Raw genomic sequence first — 10,355 nt, 5'->3', positions numbered from 1 at the left:
AACGACTACCGCCCCGTAGCACTCACATCCGTCATCATGAAGTGCTTTGAGAGACTAGTCAAGGACCATATCACCTCCACCCTACCTGACACCCTAGACCCACTCCAATTTGCTTACCGCCCAAATAGGTCCACAGACGATGCAATCTCAACCACACTGCACACTGCCCTAACCCATCTGGACAAGAGGAATACCTATGTGAGAATGCTGTTCATCGACTACAGCTCGGCATTCAACACCATAGTACCCTCCAAGCTCGTCATCAAGCTCGAGACCCTGGGTCTCGACCCCGCCCTGTGCAACTGGGTACTGGACTTCCTGACGGGCCGCCCCCAGGTGGTGAGGGTAGGCAACAACATCTCCTCCCCGCTGATCCTCAACACTGGGGCCCCACAAGGGTGCGTTCTGAGCCCTCTCCTGTACTCCCTGTTCACCCACGACTGCGTGGCCACGCACGCCTCCAACTCAATCATCAAGTTTGCGGACGACACAACAGTGGTAGGCTTGATTACCAACAACGATGAGACGGCCTACAGGGAGGAGGTGAGGGCCCTCGGAGTGTGGTGTCAGGAAAATAACCTCACACTCAACGTCAACAAAACTAAGAAGATGATTGTGGACTTCAGGAAACAGCAGAGGGAACACCCCCCTATCCACATCGATGGAACAGTAGTGGAGAGGGTAGCAAGTTTTAAGTTCCTCGGCATACACATCACAGACAAACTGAATTGGTCCACTCACACAGACAGCATCGTGAAGAAGGCGCAGCAGCGCCTCTTCAACCTCAGGAGGCTGAAGAAATTCGGCTTGTCACCAAAAGCACTCACAAACTTCTACAGATGCACAATCGAGAGCGTCCTGGCGGGCTGTATCACCGCCTGGTATGGCAACTGCACCGCCCTCAACCGTAAGGCTCTCCAGAGGGTAGTGAGGTCTGCACAACGCATCACCGGGGGCAAACTACCTGCCCTCCAGGACACCTACACCACCCGATGTCACAGGAAGGCCATAAAGATCATCAAGGACATCAACCACCCGAGCCACTGCCTGTTCACCCCGCTATCATCCAGAAGGCGAGGTCAGTACAGGTGCATCAAAGCTGGGACCGAGAGACTGAAAAACAGCTTCTATCTCAAGGCCATCAGACTGTTAAACAGCCACCACTAACACTGAGTGGCTGCTGCCAACACACTGACACTGACTCAACTCCAGCCACTTTAATAATGGGAATTGATGGGAAATGACGTAAATATATCACTACCCACTTTAAACAATGCTACCTTATATAAATGTTACTTACCCTACATTATTCATCTCATATGCATACGTATATACTGTACTCTATATCATCGACGGTATCCTTATGTAATACATGTATCACTAGCCACTTTATACTATGCCACTTTGTTTACATACTCATCTCATTTGTACATACTGTACTCGATACCATCTACTGTATCTTGCCTATGCTGCTCTGTACCATCACTCATTCATATATCCTTATGTACATATTCTCTATCCCCTTACACTGTGTACAAGACAGTAGTTTTGGAATTGTTAGTTAGATTACTTGTTATTACTGCATTGTCGGAACTAGAAGCACAAGCATTTCGCTACACTCGCACTAACATCTGCTAACCATGTGTATGTGACAAATAAAATTTGATTTGATTTGAACAGTTCATCTTTGAGCAAATTGCTCAAGGGCCACGGTTGATTCGTCTGTGAAGATGACATCTCGCCAGCTTTGATCCATGCCTGAGCCTGCAGGACGCAAAGTTCTTTGTTTGTCAGATGAATCATTGGGGCGAAACTACAGAACAGTACAAAACAAGCAAACAATCCGGGTTAGTGTTCTGATCATTTTTTTAACCTCTTAAAGGATAGGAGGCAGCATTTCCACTTTTGGATAAATAGCGTGCACAATTTCAACTTCCTGCTACTCATGCCAGGAATATATTATATGCATATGATTAGTAGGTGTGGATAGAAAACACTCTGAAGTTTCTAAAACTGGTTCAATCATGTCTGTGACTATAACAGAAGTTATGTAGCATGCAAAACCCAGAGAAGAAACTGTTCATAATTATTATTTTTTTTTCCTCTGACCGTTCCCCCAGCTGTCTTTGCCAAGGGAAATTCGATAGTGACCATTTTACAGTTCCTACGACTTCCACAGGATGTCACCAGTCTTTGGAATTGGGTTGAAGTTAATCATTGGTAAAACGAAGAAGAGACATGGAACAACATTACACTGTTGATAGTTACGCAAGAGGGAAAATGGTGCGTTTTGTTTACTTTCTCTATCGAATACAGATTGCCCCGTCTACAATTTGATCGATTATTAACATTTAAAAATACCTAAAGTTGTATTACAAAAGTAGTTTGAAATATTTTGGCAAAGTTTATAGGCAACTTTTGAAATGTTTTGTAGTGACGTTGTGTTTTGGAAAGCTGTTTTTTTCCGGATCAAACCTGCTTTATAAATGGACATTTTGGGTATACATGGACGGAATTAATCGAAAAAAAGGACCAATTGTGATGTTTATGGGACATATTGGAGTGCCAACAAAGAAGCTCGTCAAAGGTAATGCATGTTTTATATTTTATTTCAGCGTTTTGTGTAGCGCCAGCTACGCTAATTATTTTGTTTACAACTCGTTCAGGTGGTTCAGGGGGGTGCATGCTATCAGATAATAGCTTCTCATGCTTTCGCCGAAAAAAACATTTTTAAAATCTGACATGTTGGCTGGATTCACAACGAGTGTAGCTTTAATTGAGTACCCTGCATGTGTGATTTAATGAAAGTTTGAGTTTTATTGCGTTTTATTTGAATTTGGCGCTATGCATTTCCCGAGGCTATTGGCCACTTGAGACGCTAGCGTCTCCCCTATCCATAAATGTGAAAATATGCAGCATACAGTAAAGGCCAGAAGTCGATTTATTTAAGCATTCTTTTTAGCATTATTAGGCCTACATTAAAGTATCGTAGCCTACTGTACCTGTTCATTTTCCTGGGCTTTCGAGTTTGGCGTAAAACAGGCATCTGATGATAGGGTTTGCGAATAGCACTGTCTGTGACCAAAATCCCCAAGTCTACCAGTATTTTTTAAATGTCTCCAGTAGATTTTCCGTTCCTCCTGAAAGCCCTAATCTGCTCACTTAAATTAATAGAGATCTCGGTCATGGTGCTACAGGATAATCAGAGTGAAGACAATCGGTAATCTGCTGTATACTAAATAGCCTATTGTGACCAGAAAGTCACGCCTTTCCTCACTCTGCCCAAAACTACACCCTTAACACAGTTACCATTCAAAAATGAGCTATTAATAATAAAGAATCACATTGTGACCAAAGAGAACAGACGAAATGGACATCGTTTTCATCAAAAGCTTCTATGGTGCTACCTGTTCCAGAGTTAGGACTGTAACCACCAGAGGACTTGAAAATGAGCCGGAGCTGAGAGGATCACCAAAACTAAAGATATTTTGGTTTCAGAGTATTTTATATAAAAAAAGAGAAGGTATATAGCCTATCAATGTGTAGGCATACTGTATATTAAAATTGATAATTGTGTATTAAAAACGTGAATGTTTTTGCAGAGCTTACAACTTACAACTCCACCATCCGTGGAGATCAGTGGACAAAGGTCTAGACAATGGGCCACACCGAAAAAATGCATGGTCGCCAAGAAAGCTAGATTTTTAAAATGTGTACGCATTATTTGTGTGTTGGAGTCACTTTTAATTCTTAATTGATCTACCGTTTCTATCATAGGCCACTGTAATCAATGGGGGCTCAGGGCGTTACCATTCTGCTCATCTGATGAAGTGCTCATGGGTGAGACTCAAACTTAGAAGACCGAGATCGAGTCATTGAAGGCAGAACATCAGAAAGAGAAACATTCTCTGAGGGCAGAGATATGGGTGACAGCTGATGCATTGGTCCAGAGCCAGGTGGTATTTTGCAGAGAGTCACTCCTGATTAGCGGAGAGTCAGGCGGCATTGGCGGAGAGTCAGGTGGAGATGTGTAACCGAAGAGAGATACCACGAGTGGCCACAGAATAGAAACTGGATGGATGGATCCAGAGGCAAATGTGGTTTACCAGTGAACCTCTGGGTGTTCATCATGAATACTGTGTGTCAGAAGTTAACGCCCATGACTGATGCAACCAGAAAAAGCATTAAAGACAGAGTTAATGAGTACCTAAGGTCACCGAGAAAGTCTGGACATGGCCTGCTCTCCCTTATGTAAGGAATTAGGCACTTTCCCATGTTTACTACAGTATGCTATGTTTTGTTTTGTTAATAAAATAATGATAAAAATACTCTCAAAATTCTGCTGTTTATTTATTTATGGATCCATAACAAATTACTTGTTCAAATATGCCATGATATTCTTGAGATATGTGTTGACTGAATATAAGCAAGTGATGTCTGCTTTTTTGCTTTTTTCTCGCTTACTCTAGGTTAGATGAAAACAAAATCTCCAAAATATTGTTACTTTTTAATGCAACCGCTGTGACCGATTTCAAAAAAGCTTTATGGAAAAAGCAAGCCATGCAATAATCTGAGTACTGCGCTCAGACAGAAAAACAAGCCATGTTGTGGAGTCAGTAAAAGTCAGAAATAGCGTTATAAATATTCACTTACCTTTGATGATCTTCATCAGAATGCACTTCCAGGAATCCCAGTTCCACAAAAAATGTTTGTTTTGTTCAATAAAGTCCATCATTTATTTCCAAATACCTCCTTTTGTTAGGGTGTTTAGTAAACAAATCCAAACTCATGAGGCACGGGCAAGTCCAGGCGAAAGTTCAGATGAAAAGTTCAAAAGGTTATATTACAGTTCGTAGAAACATGTCAAACGATGTACAGAATCAATCTTTAGGATGTTTTTAACATAAATCTTCAATAATGTTCCAACCAGAGAATTCCTTTGTCTTTAGAAATGCAGTGGAACGCAGGTCGCTCTCACGGGTGCGCGCGTGATCATCTCATGCCACTCTGGCAGACCTCTTACTCAATCAGCTCACATTCGCCCGCACTTCACAGTAGAAGCCTCAAACAAGGTTCTAAAGACTGTTGACATCTAGTGGAAGCCTTAGGAAGTGCAATATGACCTCATAGACGCTGTATATTCGATAGGCAATGAGTTGAACTACAAACCTCAGATTTCCCACTACCTGGTTGGATTTTTTTCTCAGGTTTTCGCCTGCCATTTGAGTTCTGTTATACTCACAGACATCATTCAAACAGTTTTATTAACCTCAGAGTGTTTTCTATCCAAATCTACTGATGGTATGCATCAATTAGCTTCTGGGCCTGAGTAGCAGGAAGTTTACTCTGGGCACGCTTTTCATCCAAATGTGAAAATGCTGCCCCCTATCCCAAACAAGTTAACTACAGTAATCAACGGCTGGATGAGTAGTTGACTGAATGGATCAATTTTGGCTACAACATGTGAAACAGTTTTATTCCCCAAGCAAAGGGTCAGGAAATACTGCAACAGATTTAGACAACATTCAAGACCTTAAATTATGATAAAATTATACATCATCTTTACTTACATTGGAACCTTGAAGTCTGTGCAGAGAACTCTGACGACCGCCTCTGCTTTGTCTTTGACGATCCTCAGGAGTCTTTCTACAGCCATGAACCAGGAGTTCCATCTTGTAGCATTCGGGCACAGCAGCTGGAGGTACAAGCATCTTCAACAGTTTTGGATCTTCTGCATTTGTTCCAAAGTGCTTGGCACTTGCCAAATGTTGAACAGGACACTTTTTTGTAAGCCTCACTGGATGTTGCTTTCAGGGCATCGACTGTAGATACTAAGTTGAGTCGGTGGCAAGCACAGCGCTGGTGCTTCGTCAGCTTGTACTCAAAACCATCATCTTCATTCAAGATTGTTCCCACATCAACAATTTCCACTTCTTGACCTGATTGCTGAGCCTGATCCAAAACACTGCAGGTGGAGGAGAGATACTCGGGGTGGTCTTCTATTCTGACTTAGGTGCACACACCGCCCACCGCTTCCGGGTATATTACTAATGTTCAATCTCCCTCCTGTAACAATCGTCGTTGGTGGAATTAGACCAAGATGCAGCGTGGGGTGGGTTAATCATATTCTTTAATGATAACCAGAAAAACCAGAAAGAGAGAACCAATGAAATGTACAGCCTTGTAGGTCTCAACAGCAACAATACAAGGATCCCACAACATAGGTGGGAAAAAAGGCTACCTAAGTATGATTCCCAATCAGAGACAACGATAGACAGCTGCCTCTGATTGGGAACCACACTCGGCCAAACGCAAAGAAATATAAAACATAGAATGCCCACCCTGACCAAACCAAATAGAGACATAAAAAGGCTCTCTAAGGTCAGGGCGTGACACCTCCTTTTGGAAAATCTGTTTTGCTCCTCCCTTCCTATAGGCAGAAACTCAAACAGGAAGTACCCGTGCTAAAGACTATTCAATGCTGGTCTGACCAATCGGGATCCACGCTTCAAGATCGTTTTGATCACGTGGACTGGGATGTGTTCCTGTTAGCTTCAGAGAATAATATTGACTATACTGATACAGTGACTGAGTTTATCAGGAAGTGTATAGGAGATGTTCTGCCCACTGTTACTATTAAAACCTACACTAACCAGAAACCATGGATAGATGGCAGCATTTGCGTAAACTGAAAGCGCGAACCACCGCAATTAACCATGACAAGGTGACTGGGAATATGGCAGAATACAAACAGTGTAGTTATTTTCTCTGCAGGGCAATCAAACAGGCAAAACATCAGTATAGAGACAAAGTGGAGTCGCAATTCAACGGCTCAGACACGAGACGTTTGAGGCAGGGTCTACAGACATTCTCCGGATTAGAAAAGGAAAACCAGCCATGTCGCAGACTCTGACGTCTTGCTTCTGGACAAGCTAAACACCTTCTTCACTCGCTTAACTTCTTGATGCAACCCATCCCGTTAGCGGGATAATTTTCATCAACAACCGCTCAATTGCAGAGCACCACATTCAAATAATATTACTAAAAATATTTATATTCATGAAATCACAAGTGCAATATAGCAAAACACAGTTTAGCTTTTTGTTGATCCACCTGTCGTGTCAGATTTTGAAAATATTCTTTACAGCGAAAGCAATCAAAGCGTTTGTGTAAGTTTATCAATCACTAGACAAAACATTATGAACACCTAGCATCAAAGTAGCTTGGTCACGAAAATCAGAAAATCAATCAAAATGAATCGCTTACCTTTGATGATCTTCGGATGTTTTCACTCACGAGACTCCCAGTTACACAATAAATGTTCCTTTTGTTCCATAAAGATTATTTTTATATCCAAAATACCTCCGTTTGTTTGCGTGTTATGTTCAGAAATCCACAGGCTCGAGCGGTCACGACAACACAGACGAATATTCCAAATAGTATCCGTAATGTCCACAGAAACATGTCAAACGTTTTTAATAATCAATCCTCAGGTTGTTTTTAAAATATATAATCAATAATATATCAACTGGCACTGTCTCTTTTTCAGTAGGAGAGGGAGAGTCAATGGCTTCCCCACTCTGTTGCGCAAGCAAAACTCATGCGAACACCCAGCTATCCACTACCGGATGTTATCTTTCTCGCTCATTTTTCAAAATAAAAGCCTGAAACTATGTCTAAAGACTGTTGACACCTTGAGGAAGCGATAGGAAAAGGAATCTGGTTGATATCCCTTTAAATGGAGCGAAGGCAGGCTATGGAACATGGAGCTTTCAAAATAGAGGCCACTTCCTGGTTTGATTTTCCTCAGATTTTCGCATGCAATATCAGTTCTGTTATACTCACAGACAATATTTTGACAGTTTTGGAAACTTTAGAGTGTTTTCTATCCTAATCTGTCAATTATATGCATATGCATTTATATGGGCCTGAGAAATAGTCCGTTTACTTTGGGAACGTTATTGGTCCAAACATAAAAATAGTGCCCCCTAGCTGAAAGAGGTTAACACAGTGCCACAGACGTGTCCTGCTACCAAGGACCGTGGGCTCTCCTTCTCAGTGGCTGATGTGAGTAAGACATTTAAGCGTGTTAATCCTTGCAGAGCATTCCCAGACAAGCTGGCTGGTGTGTTTACAGGACATATTCAATCTCTCCCTATCCCACCATTGTTCCTGTACCCAAGAAAGCAAAGGTAACTTCACTAAATGTTACCATGAAGTGCTTTGAGAGGTTAATCAAGGATCATGTCACCTCTACCTTACCTGTCACCCTAGACCCACTTCAATTTGCTTACCAAATAATGTCCATCGACTATAGCTCAGCATTCAACACCATAGTACCCTCCAAGCTCATCATTAAGCTTGAGGCCCTGGGTCTGATCACCGCCCAGTGCAACTGGGTCCTGGACTTCCTGACGGGCCACCCCCAGGTGGTGAAGGTAGGACACAACACCTCCACTTGGCTGATCCTCAACACTGGGGCCCCAAAAAGGTGCGTGCTCAATCCCCTCCTGTACACCGTGTTCACCCATGACTGTGTGGCCAAGCACGCCTCCAACTCAATCATCAAGCTTGCAGACGACACAACAGTATTAGGCTTGATTACCAACAATGATGAGACAGCCTACAGGGAGGATGTGTGGTGCCAGGAAAATAACCTCTTACTCAACATCAACAAAAGTAAGGAGATGATCGTGGACTTCAGGAAACAGCAGAGGGAGCACCCCCCTATCCACATCGATGGGACTGCAGTGGAGAAGGTGGAAAGCTTCAAGTTCTTCGGCGTACACATCACTGACAATTTGAAATGGTCCACCCACACAGACAGTGTGGTGAAGGAGGTGCAACAGCACACCTTGCATGCTGCCGCAGCATTCAGTGGCATGTCATTTAATTCTGAGATATTTTTTCTGTTACTGCAAGTTATTGCTAGTTTGACCACCAAGGGCATCTTTGAGAAGCATTTGATAGTATTTCATATTGGCGTTACTAGACAATTTAAAAAGTTTCCGTAATAACATAGTATATGGGATTGATTTTAAGAAACTTGGCTTAATTTGATTAATATTATGGTGTTTCTATTCAGAGAAAAACAAAAAACTAAACCCTCAAGGTTTCTATGGTGCTGTACAACGTGACATCGGAAGTAGGCTACAGAATTGGATTCTAAATTGTTTGCCTTCATTAGACAACTTTGTTTCACTATTTCTGTAATTAGTGATGGATCCATAACTAAATCAACATCAGCATTTTTAAAGAGTATTTTTCATCATTACTTAACCAGTTGCGACGAGCAAACCCGGATCCGGGATCCTATTTATAGCCTCAAGCTCATTACCATAACGCAACGTTAACTATTCATGAAAATCGCAAATGAAATGAAATAAATATGCTAGCTCTCATGCTTAGCCTTTTGTTAACACTGTCATCTCAGATTTTCAAAATATGCTTTTCAACCATCGCAAAACAAGCATTTGTGTAACAGTATTGATAGCTAGCATAGCATTCAGCGTAGCATTCAGCGTAGCATTCAGCGTAGCATTCAGCGTGCAACATTTTCACAAAAACAAGAAAAGCATTCAAATAAAATAATTTACCTTTGAAGAACTTCAGATGTTTTCAATGAGGACACACTCAGTTAGATAGCAAATGTTCAGTTTTTCCAAAAAGATTCTTTGTGTATTAGAAATCGCTCCGTTTTGTACATCACGTTTGGCTACCAAAAAAAACCCGAAAATTCAGTCATCAAAACGCTGAACTTTTTTCAAAATTAACTCCATAATATCGACTGAAACATGGCAAACGTTGTTTAGAATCAATCCTCAAGGTGTTTTTCACATATCTCTTCGATGATATAACGTTCGTGGAAGTCTGGTTTCTCCTCTCTATCAAATGGAAAAATACTTGCACCTGGCGTTTGCGCACCAATTTCGACGCAGGACACCAGGCGGACACCTGGTAAATGTAGTCTCTTATGGTCAATCTTCCAATGATATGCCTACAAATACGTCACAATGCTGCCGACACCTTGGGGAAACGGCAGAAAGTGTAAGCTCATTCCTGTCGCATTCACAGCCATATAAGGAGACAATGGAAAACAGCTTCTCAGAAATTTTGCTCATTTCCTGTTTGAAGTTTCATCTTGGTTTCGCCTGTAGCATCCGTTCTGGGGCACTCACAGACAATATCTTTGCAGATTTGGAAACGTCAGAGTGTTTTCTTTCCAAAGCTGTCAATTATATGCATAGTCGAGCATCTTTTCGTGACAAAATATTGCGCTTAAAACGGGAACGTTTTTCATCCAAAAATGAAATGAAATACTGAAGCAGCAGGCTCTCCTTGTAAATAAGAATTTG

Source organism: Oncorhynchus mykiss, chromosome 3, assembly GCF_057628025.1.
Source record: "Oncorhynchus mykiss isolate SJ-2025 chromosome 3, ASM5762802v1, whole genome shotgun sequence".
Lineage (NCBI taxonomy): Eukaryota > Metazoa > Chordata > Actinopteri > Salmoniformes > Salmonidae > Oncorhynchus > Oncorhynchus mykiss.
Note: the sequence above shows the minus strand (reverse complement) of the source record.